The sequence below is a fragment of the Dama dama genome, chromosome Y (genome assembly GCF_033118175.1).
Source record: "Dama dama isolate Ldn47 chromosome Y, ASM3311817v1, whole genome shotgun sequence".
Classification (NCBI taxonomy): Eukaryota; Metazoa; Chordata; class Mammalia; order Artiodactyla; family Cervidae; genus Dama; species Dama dama.
Genome location: NC_083715.1, coordinates 14,306,654 through 14,323,788, shown reverse-complemented (window position 1 = coordinate 14,323,788; position 17,135 = coordinate 14,306,654). Strand labels below are relative to the sequence as shown.

General features: G+C 54.0%; 1 pseudogene; it reads left to right on the top strand.

The window, feature by feature from the left end:
- The first annotated feature begins 11,487 nt into the window (after positions 1-11,487).
- On the top strand, positions 11,488-13,733 carry LOC133053577 (testis-specific Y-encoded protein 1-like; annotated as a pseudogene).
- Positions 13,734-17,135: the final 3,402 nt, after the last annotated feature.

The window sequence follows — 17,135 nt, the reverse complement described above, 5'->3', positions numbered from 1 at the left end:
CTGCTCGAGGCAGGGTGAATGACATCTGTTTGTCAGAATCACCCTTTGGTCAATCGCGCTATCCCCGGCCTTCTGCTGCTCAGAAAGTTTGAGATTTTCTGGGTCCTTGCCTCCCGCCACTGCTCCTGGGATAGCCTATGACTAGAGGGTGTCCTCTCTGGGATCCCAGTGCACTTAGGTGCTGACTTTGGGGTCGTCTGTGAATTTCCACATCCACCACTTGCCGTCTCACCGCCACCACACAGGACATGCTGGGACCGGTTTCAGGCCGGCTTCGGAAAATACGGAAGAGCTGCGGGACGAGGTGGGCAGCGGGCCCCAAGGCAAGGACATGGTGCCTACTGATGCCATTTCCCACATTGCTGGGAACGGGCATCTTCAGCTACTGACAGAGCTGTGTTCCCTGTTTGTGTTTGGATCCCCATTTCGAGTGTGTGTGTATATACACATGTGGTCTTGTGTCACCTGTGTGAATGTGGGTCTGTGTGTGTGTGTGTGTGTTCCTGGCTCAGGGCAGACGCACAGATGAAGGTGTCAGGAGATGAACTGCCAAGCGACAAGAAGAAAAGTCATGAGGCGTCCCCAGAATGAGGGTTGTTGTTCAAAGTATCTCTGCAGTGATCCTGTCCATGGTGGGAAAGAGGAACGGAGGGCCATTGATAATTCAGAGCATGGACACCTTGTGTGCAACTAGACCGAAAAAGAAAACATGTTCACATTTTCTACCGTGTTATATTATGTATTTGGACCAGGTCGAGGTTTGGGTTGTCAGAGGATTCGTCCAGGGCAAATCAGGTGCGGCTGGGCTTTGAAACCACTGCCTGTGTACCCCTGAGTCTGTGGCAGAGTGGGCCAGCTGATGGAAATGTTGGACGTGGCTATGGCAGGACCTGTGGTGGTGAGGAGGCTAAGGTCCTGTAGAGAAGGGCAGAGACCCGGAGGAGGAGGAGTCACAGAGAGCCTGCTGCCCTGGAGCCTTGTTCCACATACGTGAGAAAATACATGGGAGAAGTCCTGGGTCCGTGCTGCCAAGGATCAGCCTGTCAGGCAGCACGCTCCCTCCCGAAGGAGCACACACTGGCATGATCGAACACTACGTGTCAGCTGTGCTGAGGTAGGCTGTCCGTGTGAAACCCCAGGCAACCTAGCAGGCACAGGGTGTGAGCGTGGCATGCCACCAGGCACTTGCAACCTCCCTGGAAGTGCAGAAATGCGAGGAGAGCACATGTGTGGGTGTAAATGTGTGTCCCTCTGCCGAGTGTGCCTTTGAGGATGGAAAGTGGGAGGACGCAAAGATGGTGGGCTGGCTGCTTGGCCCAAGGTACCTTGAGACAGTGGGAGACAAGGAGGGCCCTGGGGTCCTCTCAGAGCCTGCTGGTTTTCCGTGGTCTTGCCAAAAGACACCTCAAGGTTCGTGCTGAGCCCCCTGACGTGAATCCCTTCCCTCCTCTGGGGTCTTGCCCTTGGCTGTAATGTCAGCATGGCAAAGCTGACAGTCTGAAATTGAGGGTGGATTCTGGCAGTCTCGCTGGAGCAGAATCTCCGATTTGGTCTTAGGGGATCTGCACCATGCGAGACTAAGAGGGATCCTACTTTCCAGGTGTCTGTGTTCGTTGTCACCGGGCACAGCTTGGGACTGCCTTCCTTGGCACGTTGGCTAGGTCGGTAAGCATGGATGCCTGTCTTTCCAGAGTCCTACCTGGGCCTCGTGAGAGCAACTGAAATAAAGGCTTGGCATTTATCAAATTATTGAGGGATTGGGTGAGATGAAGCCCTCTGTGTGCACTTGAGATAGAAATGGTGCTTTCTGCCCAAGAAGGACATGAGCTCTTGGCCTAAAAGGGCCAGTTTGCCAGGGCATCATCTGTTCAGGGACTCCGTGGGTCTGGGTAATAGTAAACTGAAGGGACTAGTTCTAGGGTGCCACCTTCCCTTTCTGGCCTCAGATCCCATGCCTTCTACTGGAAGAGACCCTGTAGATGCATGTGCAACTTCTTCATGACATTGTATCATTCCCGGCTTGCCACTGTCTCTTGGGGCTGTTGGAGCCTTGGGCATCTTGTTGGACTTTTCCAGCTACAGGGAGGGAGCGCTGGGGGCACAGTAGTCAGGTGCACACAGAAAGTTCCAAGAAAAGGAGGAGAGGGGCCCACAGCCAGAATGCTGTGGGCCTTAATGGGTTTAGGCATGCAATGGGGCACAGACTTGACAAGGCATGATGTAGAGACGTGCACACGGAGAATGCAGTTCTCCAAGTCAGCTGAGCCCAAAGGCCCTTGTTTTTTGGTTCCCTGAAGCAAAGCACAAGTAATGGAATCATGCCAACATGACTGGTATTGTGAACCTGCACGATGTTATGGGAGAATGTGGAACACAGGCACAACTCACTCAGCTGTCCATACCGAGCACTTCCAGGCCTGCCAGACTCTCTCCAGGTCTGTCCCTGTCATGAACAATGCCAAGATTTTGTCAACATTGAGCACACATAAATAAGATAGAAGTGCAAGCTGACAGGATCAACCAGCAAGTGAAGGAAAATAACATGGACAAAGCATGTCGGGTGCTTACAAAATCCATATTTCTGGACAAGAAAGCCTGTACCTCCACACATGTGTAAGTCTCCTCTCAGGGATGTGAGTGTGGACATGTGTGCATATTCGTGCACAGAAGCGCCTACAAGAACACTTGTAAGGGTGAGCAGTCGGAAGACACCGAGCTAGGTGACGCAAGAAAGGACATCTGAAACATGAAGGGAACATAAACTCTGGCCAGCAGAAGCAGTGAAGCCAGGGAATCATGCCCTATGATCTCACTGAGTTAGCAAGTTCTACATGGAAATAGAAGCCTGCATCCCAGACCTCTGGCAGAATGGAGAGGCAGGAAGAAATCACCTGGGCATGGTCGGTGAGGGCAGCGGAGCCGAGACACAGATTGGGCTGCAATCCCAGCACAGAGGCTGCGGTGGTTGAGCCTACAGCCGTTTGCACAAACAGCTACGAGGGCCTTGGCATCCATCTTAAGTGCTGGGCATTCTTTCCATGTCCTGGCCAGGAGCATGAGCACCCCTTGCCTTTTGTGTAAGGTTTTGGAGATACATCGACACTGGAGCATAAGCACCTGCTACGTGCAGAATCATCGAGTGTGAGACATCTCTCTTTGTACAATTTGCAGAACACAGATACCGCATATGAGGACTATAGGTAAGATGGCTTAGCTGGGTCGTTCTGTTGGTAGCATCCTCACAGCTTTGGGCCACTTGGTAGGCTGGGATGTGTTCTCACCTGGAGAACAGAACCTCTTTGAAAGGGCCTGCATAGGGTAAACGGGCCATCGTGCAGGCCTCTGGCACTGGTGTGTCATGGAACTCAGCGTGGTGGTGTCCTTAGCCTCTCACTGGTAGGCATTCCAGCAAGCTTCAGGGAGTTCCGTCATGCCAGCAGACCGTGACCCGTTTCTCCCTCAGCTCAAGGTGTGGCCGTGTCACCAGAGTCCTGTGCAGCATTCATGTCTGCCCAGAGAGGGAAAGAGGGTCGCCTGTCCCTTCTGTGCTTCAGCAGTGACCACCCACCGTGTGCTTTCCAGTTTGAGAGAGCACTCTCCGACCCTGTGGCCCAGAACCGTCTCATCTGCCGTGGGTGCGACTCATTGAGGAGAAGGGCTTGACTTCACTCCAAGGTTAAGCGTCTCTTCTGATCGCTGGTGTCCAGAGAATAGCAGAGGACCACAGTACCACTTATTGAGTCGGAGACAAAGAGACAGCATTCCTTGGTGCACACACAGCAGGATCGCCAGAAACAGTGATAGGTGTGAAGCAGAGACAAACAGAGATCTCTGCCGTATTGCTCTTGTGCCCCTGAAGAGTGGAGGTCAATTGTTGCAAACGTTGGGGTTTGTACACACCCCCCGACCATCCAGACAGCAGCAGGCTCCTATCCCTGGGAGGAAAGTATCCAGCCACTTTGTGCCCCTGCCTAACATTTAGACACTCAGGGAGAGCTCCCAGGGTTGGGCCGTCCCATGCGACACAGCAGTGTGCTCTTTGGATTACAGAGCAAGTACACATGGCTAGAAATTCCAGAGGCCAATTCAATGCCAGCACCTTCAGGAACGCCAGATGCAATAGCCCTGCCCTCCCTGAAGCCGAGTGTGGCCACGTCTCTGCCCTGGAGCCAAAGAAGAGAGGAAGCCACCCTCTGGTCTAGGGGCGTTTCCCTCAGGGTGCCGCCCACTACCCTCTCTGCCATTGGTCTCGATTTGACCCAGCAACCTGAGCCTGTCTCACAGCCTAGGGGTCTCGCGTGTTGGGCTGATCTCCGGGCACCCTCTCCTGGCCTTTCTGGAAGCCCTTTCTTCAACCTCAGGACACCCGCACACACCAGGCCCAAAGTGCTGCCCATTCCGATCTCACCCCACCCCAAAGTGGTAGCGAGCCACATCCGGTTACACCTGGGCCGCCATTTCGCACCACTTGCTGTGATATTATGTCCGGTCCCTTTGCATCTGCCCCAGCTCGGGGTCACAGCCATGTCCCAGAGGAGCGTGAGAGGCGGCCAGAGGAAGGTCGGAGCATCCCGGGACTCCTGATCTTCTTAGCTGGGAGCCCGGGTGCTCAGGGGGCAGTGGCCAGGGGGCCTGCCGTCGCGATGCCGTCCACGGCTGGGACTTTGCAGCCACCAGGTGGCACAGCAGGCGAAATGGTCACCCTCTACATAGACGAAATGGTGATGGACTCGGGGGGTCCCTGATGGAGAGAGACGAGGGGGGATTGGGCGAGTGTGCCAGCTGCTGGCGGAAGACGTTTGGAGGAGGTGGAGGTTGTGACAGATGAGGAGCAGGATCAGGGATCCTCCCCGGATCTGAAGGAGAAGACGCTGGAGGAGCAGGGCCTGGAAAGCCCTGGAGGTCCGAGTGAGCGGCCGGCGCCAAATGTGCTACAGGCACTGACCGCCCCGAAGATGGAAGTGAGCTCCCTGCATGAGGAAAACCGCCGGGCCTCTGTTTGCTTCATGCACATGAACCATCTGAGGAGGAAGCGTCACTTGTCTCGGAAAAGTGCCATCTTCCAGGGCATACCTGGCTTCTGGGCCACATCTGTATCCTTCCTGCTGCAACTAGCTGTTTGCCTGTCAGGAAGAGGAGGAGGAGGTGGAGCAGAAGCAGGAGCATGTGCAGGAGTGGGCGGTGCGGGTGTGTGGCGAGGGCACAGGAAGGGTGCTGCAGGCTGCTGACAGAAGTGTGGTCCTGGGCATTGGCTGGTTCCAAAGGCACAGCCGAGTAGTATCTGGTCAGAGCCACACCTCTAAGTGTCACAGCCATGACTCGGGGTTTCCCCTTCAGGCCTGCATCTGAGGAGAATCAGTACCCAGGGCCTCTAGGTCAGGATGACCAGAGAGAGTACACTAGAGCAGCAACTGCAGACATTTATTGTTGTAAATGTGGATGATCCCCAGAAATAGCTGAGACATGGGTGTCTCACACTATACACACACACACACACACACACACCCAGAGATACACACACATTCAGACACACATAGAAACACACACACACCCCAATTTCCTTCAGATTCGGTAGTCACAAGGACTGCAAGTCCTAACCATGTTACCAGTGACATGCCACTACCCAGCAAACACGGGCCAGGAGGCACGCGGGAGAGGTGAGAAATCGCCCCTGCTTTTGGGTTGTAGACCACCTGAGCTGCAAAACATCACAGGGAACCCAGAGCCATGAGCAGCTCTGATGGTATGGCAGGACCTGAAGATGTGAGTCGTTGTCGGCCAAAGGCGTGTGCCCAGCATCCTTGCAGATGCTTGTTCCAGTGTCCTTCTCTGGGCCAGACTAGGGCTGTTGCCCCAGGCTCTTCTTCGCCCGGTTTGTGGCCTGAATGTCTCCTTGACCCAAAGCAGATTATGAACAACCCTCAAGTGTCAATCATAATCAGCACTCAGGATGAAGATTTTCTTAGGTACATGAACGACTTCAAGGTCAGTGAGGGAGGCTGAGGATGGGTGGGTATTACACTTGACATGGAGGTGGGGGATGGTGTTTTCCAAGGGCCTGTACTGTGAGACTTTACAGAGGCGTCATGGAGGCTGTTAAGGCCCGCCTGGGAGGCAAGCAGAGGCCCCTCGATGCTTGCACCTTTCCCTTTCTCCCAGTGCTGGCAGGTGCAAGTGCGGCGCCATCCACAGTCCCACTGCAAGCTGATCTTCTCCTTTCGGAACAACCCGTACTTCTGGAACACGGTGATTGTTAATTAATATTACCTTGACATCACTGGTAAACGTGGCTCCCAGGGTGGTATGTGTGGGTACTCAAGGGGGCCAGGGTTGGGCGTGTCGGTGGATGTTTCAGCTTCCCCATCCGTCCGTTTCTCCCCTGTCTTTCTACAGGATATAGGGCACGTGATTCCACACCAGTCCACGGGCTCTGGGACTTTGAACGGGGAGCACCCAGCCGCAGGCTGGACACCAGGAGCCTAAATTTTCTCAATTGGCTGTCAGGCCACAACTGCCCAGTATTGAACAGGATTGCTGAGGTGCGTTTGGTTTGGGCCTGCGCACAGTTTGCGATTGATGTTGGAGCTGTTGTCTTCTCACAGGAGTGTTAGAGGCCTGGTCAACCCCGGGCAGACCTTGCTCTTATTGCCATCAGATCATTGGCCAGAACGTGTGGTACGGTCCCCTGAAGTACTACCCCAGGGAGGAAATTTGTGCCATGAGAGTTGGCTGACAGAAACACAGGTGGTGAAGAGGTCTGCAGGGGGCCCCTGAGTGGACATCTGTGTAGAGCCTGGGGTGCTGTCCTTTCCCAGATGGGGATCCTGAGACTCATGCGAGCTGGCTGCGAAACTTGGGATTGGGTCATTCACGCAGCAGGTGACGTGCTGAGACTGGAGGCATGGGGACTTGGTGTAGCAGTGAGTGAAGGAGGTCTCCCTCCAAGCAGCTGTGGTTGCAATGCCAGAATTCTCGGTGATTCTGCTCGAGGCAGGGTGAATGACGTCTGTTTGTCAGAATCATCCTTTGGTCAATCGCGCTATCTGCAGCCTTCAGCTGCTCAGAAAGTTCGAGATTTTCTGGGCCCTTGCCTCCCACCACTGCTCCTGGGATAGCCTATGACTGGAGGGTGTCCTCTCTTGGATCCCAGTGCACTTAGGTGCTGATTAGGGTTCGATTCTGAATTTCCACATTCACCACTCGCTGTCTCATCGCCTCCACGTAGGCTGTGCTGGGACCTCCTTCAGGCCGGCTTGGGAAAATACGGAAGAGCTGCGGGACGAGGTGGACAGGGGACCCCAAGGTAAGGACAAGGTGTCTATTTATGCCATTTCCCACATTGCTGGGCACGGGCGTCTTCAGCTTCTGAGAGAGCTGTGTTCCCTCTTTGTGTTTGTGTCCCCATGCTGAGCACTTTTGTGTACATACACACGTGGTCTTGTGTCACCTGTGTTAATGTGGGTCTGTGTGTGTGTGTGTGTGTGTGTTTGTGTGTTTCTGGCTCAGGCCAGACGCACAGATGAAGGTGTCTGGAGAGAAATAGCCAAGCGATGAGAAGAAGATTGATGAGGCGTCCCCAGACTGAGGGTTGTTGTTCGAAGTATCTCTGCAGTGATCCTGTCCAGGGTGGAAAAGATGAAAGCAGGGCCATTGACAATTCAGAGCATGGCCCCCTTGTGTGCAACTAGACCAAAAAAGAAAACACGTTCACATTTTCTATCATGTTATTTTGTATATTTGGACCAGGTGGAGTGTTGGGTGGTCAGAAGATTCGCCCAGGGCAAATCAGGTGGGGTGGTCTTTGAAACCATTGCCTGTGGACCGCTGAGTCTTTGGCAGAGTGGGCCAGCCGATGGAAATGTTGGATGTTGCTATGGTAGGAGCTGGGGTAGTGAGGAGGCTAAGGTCCTGTAGAGAAGGTCAGAGACCTGAAGGAGGAGGAGGCACAGAGAGCCTGCTGCCCTGGAGCCTTGTTCCACACATGTGAGAAGGATACACGGGAGAATCCTGGGCCCGTGATGCCCAGAATCAGCCTGTCAGGCAGCACGGTCCCTCCCGAAGGAGCACACACTGGCACTATCGAACAGTAAATGTCAGCTGTGCTGAGGTAGGCTGTCCGTGTAAAATCCCGGGCATCCTAGCTGGCACAGGTTGTGAGTGTGGCATCCCACCAGGCACTTGCAACCTCCCTGGCAGTGCAGAAAGGCGAGGAGAGCACATGTGTGGGGTGTACGTGTGTGTCCCTCTGCTGGTGTGTGCCTGTGAGTCAGGTAAGTGGGAGGACGCAAGAATGGTGGGCTGGCTGCTTGACCCAAGGAACCTGAGGACAGTGGGAGAAAAGGAGGGCCCTGGGGTCCGCTCAGAGCCTGCTGATTTTCAGTGGACCTGCCAAAAGATACCTCATGGTTCATGCTGAGCCCCCTGACGTGAATCCCTTCCCTCCTCTGGGGTCTTGCAACTTGCTGTAAGGTCAGAGTTGCAAAGCTGACAGTCTGATCTTGAGGGTGGATTCTGGCAGTCTCGCTGGAGCAGAATCTCCAATTTGGTCTTAGGGGATCTGCACCAGGCGACACTCAGAGGGACCCTACTTTCCAGTTGACCATTTGTGATGTCCCTGGACACAGCTGGGGACTGCCTTCCTTCGCACGTTGGCTAGGTAGGCAAGCAGGAATGGCTGTCTTTCCAGAGTCCTACCTGGGCTTAGTGAGAGCAACTGAAATAAAGGCTTGGCATTTGTCAAATGATAGAGGACTTGAGTGAGATCAAGCCCTCTGGGTGCACTTGAGATTGAAATCGTGCTTTCTGCCCAAGAAGGGCATGAGCTGTGGGCCTAAAAGGGCCAGTTTCCCAGGGCATCATCTGTTCAGGGACTCCGTGGGTCTGGATAATAGTAAACAGAAGGGACTAGTTCTAGGGATGCCACCTTCCCTTTCTGGTCTCAGATCCCATGCTTTCTACTGGTAGAAACCCTGTAGATGCATGTGCACCTTCTTCATGACATTGTATCATTCCCGGCTTGCCACATTCTCTTGGGGCTGTTGGAGCCTTGGACATCTCATTGGACTTTTCCAGCCACTGGGAGGGTGCGCTTGAGGCACAGTAGGCCGGTGAGCACAGAAAGCTCCAAGACAGGGAGGAGAGGGGCACTCAGCCAGAATGTTCTGGGCCCCAAGAGGTATACGCATGCAAGGGGGCTCAGACTTGACAAGGCATGATGTAGAGACATGCACACCGAGAAAGCAGTTCTCCAAGTCAGCTGAGCCCAAAGGCCCTTGTTTTCTGGTTCCCTGAAGCAAAGCACAAGTAATGGAATCATGCCAACATGACTGGTATTGTGAACCTGCCCGAGGTTATGGGAGAATGTGGAACACAGGCACAACTCATTCAACTGTCCATACTGAGCACTTCCAGGCCTGCCAGACTCTCTGCAGGTCCATCCCTGTCATGAACAATGCCAAGATTTTGTTAACCTTGAGCACACGACACAGAGATAGAAGTGCAAGCTGACAGGATCAACGAGCAAGTGAAGGAAAATAACATGGACAATCAATGTCGGGTGCTTGCCAAAATACATGTTTCTGGACAAGAAAGCCTATACGTCCACACATGTAAGTCTCCTCTCAGGGATGTGAGTGTGGACATGTGGACATGTGTGCATATTTGTGCGCAGAAGCGCCTACCAGTACACTTGTGAGGGTGAGCAGTCGGAAGACACCGAGCTAGGTGACGCAAGAAAGGACAGCCGAAAAATTAAGGGAACATAGACTGTGACCAGCAAAAGCAGTGAAGCCAGGGAATCATGCCCTATGATCGCACTGAGTTAGCAAGTTCTACATGGAAATAGACGCCTGCATCCCGGACCTCTGGCAGAAAGGAGAGTTAGGAAGAAATCACCTGGGCGTGATCAGTGAGTGCAGAGGAGCCGAGAGACAGGTTGGGCTGCAGTCCCAGGCATAGAACCTGCGGTTGTTGAGCCAACAGCCCTTTGGACAAACAGCTATGAGGGTCTTGGCATTCTTCTTAAGTTCTGGGTATTCTTTCCATCTCCTGGCCAGGAGCAGGAGCACCTCTTGCCTTTTGTGTAAGGTTTCACAGATACAGCGGCCCTGGAGCATAAGCACCTGCTACCTGCAGAATCATCGAGTGTGAGACATCTCTTTTTGTAGACTTTGCAGAAGACAGATACCACATATGAGGATTATAGTTAAGATGGCTTAGCTTGGTCGTCTTGCTGCTACCAGCCACACAGGTTTGGGCCACTTGGTAGGCTGGGATGTGTTCTCACCTGGAGAACATAACCTCTTTGAAAGGGCCTGCATAGTGTAAACGGGCCATCGTGCAGGCCCCCGGTACTAGTGTGTCGTGGGACTCAGCGTGGTGGTGTCCTTAGCCTCTCAATGGTAGGCATTCCAGGAAGCTTCAGGGAGTTCCGTCATGCCAGCAGACCGTGACACGTTTCTCCCTCTGCGCAATGTGTGGCCGTGCCACCAGAGCCCTGTGCAGCATTCATGTCTGCCCAGAGAGGGAAGAAGGGTCGCCTATCCCCTTCTGTGCTTCATCAGTGAGCAACAACCGTGTATGTTCCGGTTTGAGGGAGCACTCTCCGACCCTGTGGCCCAGAACAGTTTCATCTGCTGTGGCTGCGACTCATTGAGGAGAAGGGCTTGACTTCACTGCAAGGTTAAGCGTCTCTTATGAGCGCTGGTGTCCGGAGAATGGCAGAGGACCACAGCACCACTTAGAGAGTCGGAGACACACAGACAGCATTCCTTGGTGCACACACAGCAGGATCACCAGAAACAATAATAGGCGAAAAGCAGACACAAAGAGAGACATCACTGCCCTATGGCTCTGGTACCTCTAAAGAGTGGAGGTCAACTGTTGCAAACGTTGGGGTTTGTACACACTCCCCTACCATCCAGACAGCAGCAGGCTCCTATCCCAGGGAGGAAAGTATCCAGCCACTTTGGCCCCTGCCTAACATTTAGATACTCATGGAGAGCTCGCAGGGATGGGCGGTCCCATGGGACACAGCAATGTGCTCTTTGGATTGCAGAGCGAGAACACATGGCTTGAAATTCCAGAGGCCAATTCAATGCCAGCACCTTCAGGAACGCCAGAAGCAATAGCCCTGCCCTCCCTGAAGCCGAGTGTGGCCACGTCTCTGCCCTGGAGCCAAAGAAGAGAGGAAGCCACCCTCTGGTCTAGGGGCGTTTCCCTCAGGGTGCCGCCCACTACCCTCTCTGCCATTGGTCTCGATTTGACCCAGCAACCTGAGCCTGTCTCACAGCCTAGGGGTCTCGCGTGTTGGGCTGATCTCCGGGCACCCTCTCCTGGCCTTTCTGGAAGCCCTTTCTTCAACCTCAGGACACCCGCACACACCAGGCCCAAAGTGCTGCCCATTCCGATCTCACCCCACCCCAAAGTGGTAGCGAGCCACATCCGGTTACACCTGGGCTGCCATTGCGCACCACTTGCTGTGATATTATGTCCGGTCCCTTTGCATCTGTCCCAGCTCGGGGTCACAGCCATGTCCCAGAGGAGCCTGAGAGGGGGCCAGAGGAAGGTGGGAGCGTCCCGGGACTCCGGACCTTCTTAGCTGGGAGCCCGGGTGCTCAGGGGACAGTGGCCAGGTGGCCTGCCATCGCGATGCCATGCACAGATGGGACTTTGGAGCCACCAGGTAGCACAGCAGTTGAAGAGGTCACCCTTTATGTGGTGTAGGCGGTGGAGGACAGCAGGGTCGGAGGGGGACTGGTGGACGGAGAAGAGGCGGGAATTGGGCGAGTGTGCCAGATGCTGGCGGAAGACGTTATGGAGGAGGTGGAGGTTGTGGCAGATTAGGAGCGGGATCAGGGATCCTCCCAGGATCTGAAGGAGAAGACACTGGAGAAGCAGGGCCTGGAAAGATCTGGAGGCCTGAGTGAGCGGCCGGTGCCAAATGTGCTACAGGCACTGACCGCCCTGCAGTTGGAAGTGAGATCCCTGCGTGACGAAAACTGCCGGGCCTCCGTTCGCTTCATGCGCATGAACCATGTGAGAAGGATGCGTCACTTGGCTCGAAGAAGCGCCATACTGCAGGGCATCCCCGGCTTCTGGGCCAAAGCTGTATCCTTCCTGCGGCAACTAGCTGTTTGCCTGTCAGGAAGACGAGGAGGAAGTGGAGTAAAAGCAGCAGCATGTGCAGGAGTGGGGGGTGAAGGTGTGTGGCGAGGGTAGAGGTAGGGTCCTGCAGGCCATTGACGGAAGTGTGTTCCTGGGCATTGGCAGGTTCCAAAGGCACAGCCGAGGAGTATCTGGGCAGAGCCACACCTGGAAGTGTCAAAGCCATGACTCGTGGTTTCCCCTTCAGGCCTCCGTCTGAATAGAATCAGTACCCAGGGCCTCTAGGTCAGGATGACCTGAGATAGTACACTAGAGCAGCAACTGCAGACATTTATTGTTGAAAATGTGGATGACCCCGGAAATAGCTCAAACATGGGATTCTCTCGCACACAAACACACACACACACACACACACACCTTCAAACACACATATAAACATACACACACCCCAGTTTCCTTCAGATTCAATAGTCACAAGGACTGCAAGTCCTAACCATGTTACCAGTGACATGCCACTACCCAGCAAACACGGGCCAGGAGGCGCGCAGCAGAGGTGAGTAATCGCCCCTGCTTTTGGGTTGCAGACCACCTGAGCTGCAAAACAGCACAGGAAACCCAGAGCCATGAGCAGGTCTGATGGTAAGGCTTGGTCTGAAGGAGAGAGTCGTGCCCGGGCAAGCGTGAGTGCCAAGCATCCTTGCAGATGCTTGTTCCAGTGTCCTTCTCCAGGCCAGACTAGAGCTGTTGCCCCAGGCTCTTCTTGGCCCGGTATGTGGCCTGAATGTCTCCTTGACCCAAGGCAGATTATGAACAACCCTCAAGTGTCAATCATAATCAGCGCCCATGATGAAGATTTTCTAAAGTACATGATCGACTTCAAGGTCAGAGAGGGAGACTGAGGATGGGTCGGTATGGCACTTGACAGGGAGGTGGGGGATGGTGTTATTCATGGTCCTGTACTGTGAGACTTTACAGAGGCATCATGGAGGCTGTTAAGGCCCGCCTGGGAGGCAAGCAGAGGCCCCTCGATGCTTGCACCTTTTCCTTCCTCCCTGTGCTGGCAGGTGCAAGTGCGGAGCCATCCAAGGTCCCGCTGCAAGCTGATTGTCTCCTTTCGGGACAACCCGTACTTCTGGCACACGGTGCTTGATAAGGAATATTACCCTGACATCACTGCTAAACGTGGTTGCCACGGTGGTGAGTGTGGGTATGCAAGGGAGCCGGGATGTGGGGTGTGGTTGGACGTTTCTCCTGCCGCATCTGCCCCTTTCTCCCTGTCTTTCTACAGGGTATAGGGCACGTCATTCCACACCAGTCCACTGGTTCTGGGACTTTGAATGGGGAGCACCCAGCCGCAGGCTGGACACCAGGAGCATGAAATTTCTCAATTGGCAGTCAGGCCACAACTGCCCAGAATCGAACAGGATTGCTGAGGTGCGTTTGGTTTGGGCCTGTGCACAGTTGGCGATTGATGTTGGAGCTCTTGGTTTCTCACGGGAGGCTTAGGGGCCTGGTCAGCCCCGGGTTGACCTTGCTCTTATTGCCATCAGATCATTGGCCAGGACACGTGGGACGATCCCCTGAAGTACTACCCCAGGGAGGAAATTTGTGCCATGAGAGGTAGCTGACAGTAACAAAGGTGGTGAGCGGGTCTGCAGGGGGGCCCTGAGGGGACATCCGTTTAGAGGCAGGGGCCCTGTCCTTTCCCACAATGGGATCCTGAGGCTCATGTGCGCTGGCTGCGGAGCCTGGGATTGGGTCATGCACGTAGCAGGTGACGTGCTGAGACTGGAGGCGTGGGGACTTGGTGTGGCCGTGAGTGAAGGAAGTCTCCCTCCAAGCAGCTGTGGTTGCAATGCCAGAATCCTCGGTGATTCTGCTCGAGGCAGGGTGAATGACGTCTGTTTGTCAGAATCATCCTTTGGTCAATCGCGCTATCCCCGACCTTCTGCTGCTCAGAAAGTTTGAGATTTTCTGGGTCCTTGCCTCCCGCCACTGCTCCTGGGATAGCCTATGACTAGAGGGTGTCCTCTCTGGGATCCCAGTGCACTTAGGTGCTGACTTTGGGGTCGTCTGTGAATTTCCACATCCACCACTTGCCGTCTCACCGCCACCACACAGGACATGCTGGGACCGGTTTCAGGCCGGCTTCGGAACATACGGAAGAGCTGAGGGACGAGGTGTCAGCGGGCCCCAATGCAAGGACATGGTGCCTACTGATGCCATTTTCCTCATTGCTGGGAACGGGCATCTTCAGCTACTGAGAGAGCTGTGTTCCCTGTTTGTGTTTGGATCCTCATTTCGAGTGTGTGTGTGCATATACACATGTGGTCTTGTGTCACCTGTGTGAATGTGGGTCTGTGTGTGTGTGTGTGTGTGTTCCTGGCTCAGGGCAGACGCACAGATGAAGGTGTCAGGAGATGAACTGCCAAGCGACGAGAAGAAAAGTCATGAGGCGTCCCCAGAATGAGGGTTGTTGTTCAAAGTATCTCTGCAGTGATCCTGTCCATGGTGGGAAAGAGGAACGGAGGGCCATTGATAATTCAGAGCATGGACACCTTGTGTGCAACTAGACCGAAAAAGAAAACATGTTCACATTTTCTACCGTGTTATATTGTGTATTTGGACCAGGTCGAGGTTTGGGTTGTCAGAGGATTCGTCCAGGGCAAATCAGGTGCGGCTGGGCTTTGAAACCACTGCCTGTGTACCCCTGAGTCTGTGGCAGAGTGGGCCAGCTGATGGAAATGTTGGACGTGGCTATGGCAGGACCTGTGGTGGTGAGGAGGCTAAGATCCTGTAGAGAAGGTCAGAGACCTGGAGAAGGAGGAGTCACAGAGAGCCTGCTGCCCTTGAGCCTTGTTCCACACACGTGAGAAGGATACACGGGAGAAGTTCTGGGCCCGTGATGCCCTGGATCAGCCCGTCAGGCAGCAGGCTCCCTCCTGAAGGAGCACACATTGGCATGATCGAACACTACATGTCAGCTGTGCCTAGGTAGGCTGTCCGTGTGAAACCCCAGGCAACCTAGCAGGCACAGGGTGTGAGCGTGGCATGCCACCAGGCACTTGTATCCTCCCTGGCAGTGCAGAAGATCGAAGAGGGCTCAAGTGTGGGGTTTATGAGTGTGTCCCTCTGCCGGCGTGTGCCTGTGAGGCAGGAAAGTGGGAGGACGCCAAGATGGTGGGCTGCTGCTTGTCCCAAGGGACCTTGGGACAGTGGGAGACAAGGATGGCCCTGGGGTGCTCTCAAAGCCTACTGGTTTTCAGTGGTCTTGCCAAAAGACACCTCAAGTTTCGTGCTGAACCCCCTGACGTGAATCCCATCCCTCCTCTGGGGTCTTGCCCTTTGCTCTAATGCCAGAGTGGCAAGGTGACAATCTGATCTTGAGGGTGGATTCTGGCAGTCTCGCTGGAGCAGAATCTCCTATTTGGTCTTAGGGGATCTGCACCATGCGAGACTAAGAGGGATCCTACTTTCCAGATGTCCGTGTTCATTGTCACTGGGCACAGCTTGGGACTGCCTTCCTTGGCACATGGGCTAGGTCGGCAAGCATGGATGCCTGTCTTTCCAGAGTCCTACCTGGGCCTAGTGAGAGCAACTGAAATAAATGCATGGCATTTATCAAATTATTGAGGGCTTGGGTGAGATCAAGCCCTCTGGGTGCTCTTGAGATAGAAATGGTGCTTTCTGCCCAAGAAGGACATGAGCTCTTGGCCTAAAAGGGCCAGTTTGCCAGGGCATCATCTGTTCAGGGACTCTGTGGGTCTGGGTAATAGTAAAATGAAGGGACTAGTTCTAGGTATGCCACCATCCCTTTCTGGCCTCAGATCCCATGCCTTCTACTGGAAGAGGCCCTGTAGATGCATGTTCAACTTCTTCCTGACATTGTGTCATTCCCGGCTTGCTACAATCTCTTGGGGCTGTTGGAGCCTTGGTTATTTTGTTGGACTTTTCCAGCTTCAGGGAGGGAGCACTGGGGGCACAGTAGGCAGGTGCACACAGAAAGTTCCATGATAGGGAGGAGAGGGGCCCACAGCCAGAATACTGTGGGCCTTAAGGGGTATAGGCATGCAATTGGGCACAGACTTGACAAGGCATGATGTAGAGACGGGCACACTGAAAATGCAGTTCTCCAAGTCAGCTGAGCCCAAAGGCCCTTGTTTTCTAGTTCCCTGAAGCAAAGCACAAGTAATGGAATCATGCCAACATGACTGGTATTGTGAACCTGCCCGACGTTATGGGAGAATGTGGGACACAGGCACAACTCACTCAGCTGTCCATATCGAGCACTTCCAGGCCTGCCAGACTCTCTGCAGGTCTGTCCCTGACATGAACAATGCCAAGATTTTGTAAACATTGAGTACACGTCACAAAGATAGAAGTGCAATCTGACAGGATCAACGAGCAAGTGAAGGAAAATAACATGGACAAAGGATGTCGGGTGCTTAACAAAATCCATGTTCCTGGACAAGAAAGCCTGAACCTCCACACATGTGTAAGTCTCCTCTCAGGGATGTGACTGTGGACATGTGGACATGTGTGCATATTCGTGCACAGAAGTGCCTACAAGTACACTTGTAAGTGTGAGCAGTCGGATGACACCTAGCTAGGTGACGCAAGAAAGGACAACCGAAACATGAAGGGATCATATAATCTGGCGAGCAGAAGCAGTGAAGCCAGTGAATCATGCCCTATGATCTCACTGAGTTAGCAAGTTCTACATGGAAATATACGCCTGCATCCCAGACCTCTGGCAGAAAGGAGAGGCAGGAAGAAATCAGCTGGGCATGTTCGGTGAGTGCAGCAGAGCCGAGACACAGATTTATCTGCAGTCCCAGGCACAGAAGCTGCGGTGGTTGAGCCAACAGCCCTTTGGACAAACAGCTACGAGGGCCTAGGCATCCATCCTAAGTGCTGGGCATTCTTTCCATTTCCTGGCCAGGAGCATGAGCACCCCTTGCCTTTTGTGTAAGGTTTCAGAGATACATCAACACTGGAGCATAAGTGCCTGCTACGTGCAGAATCATCGA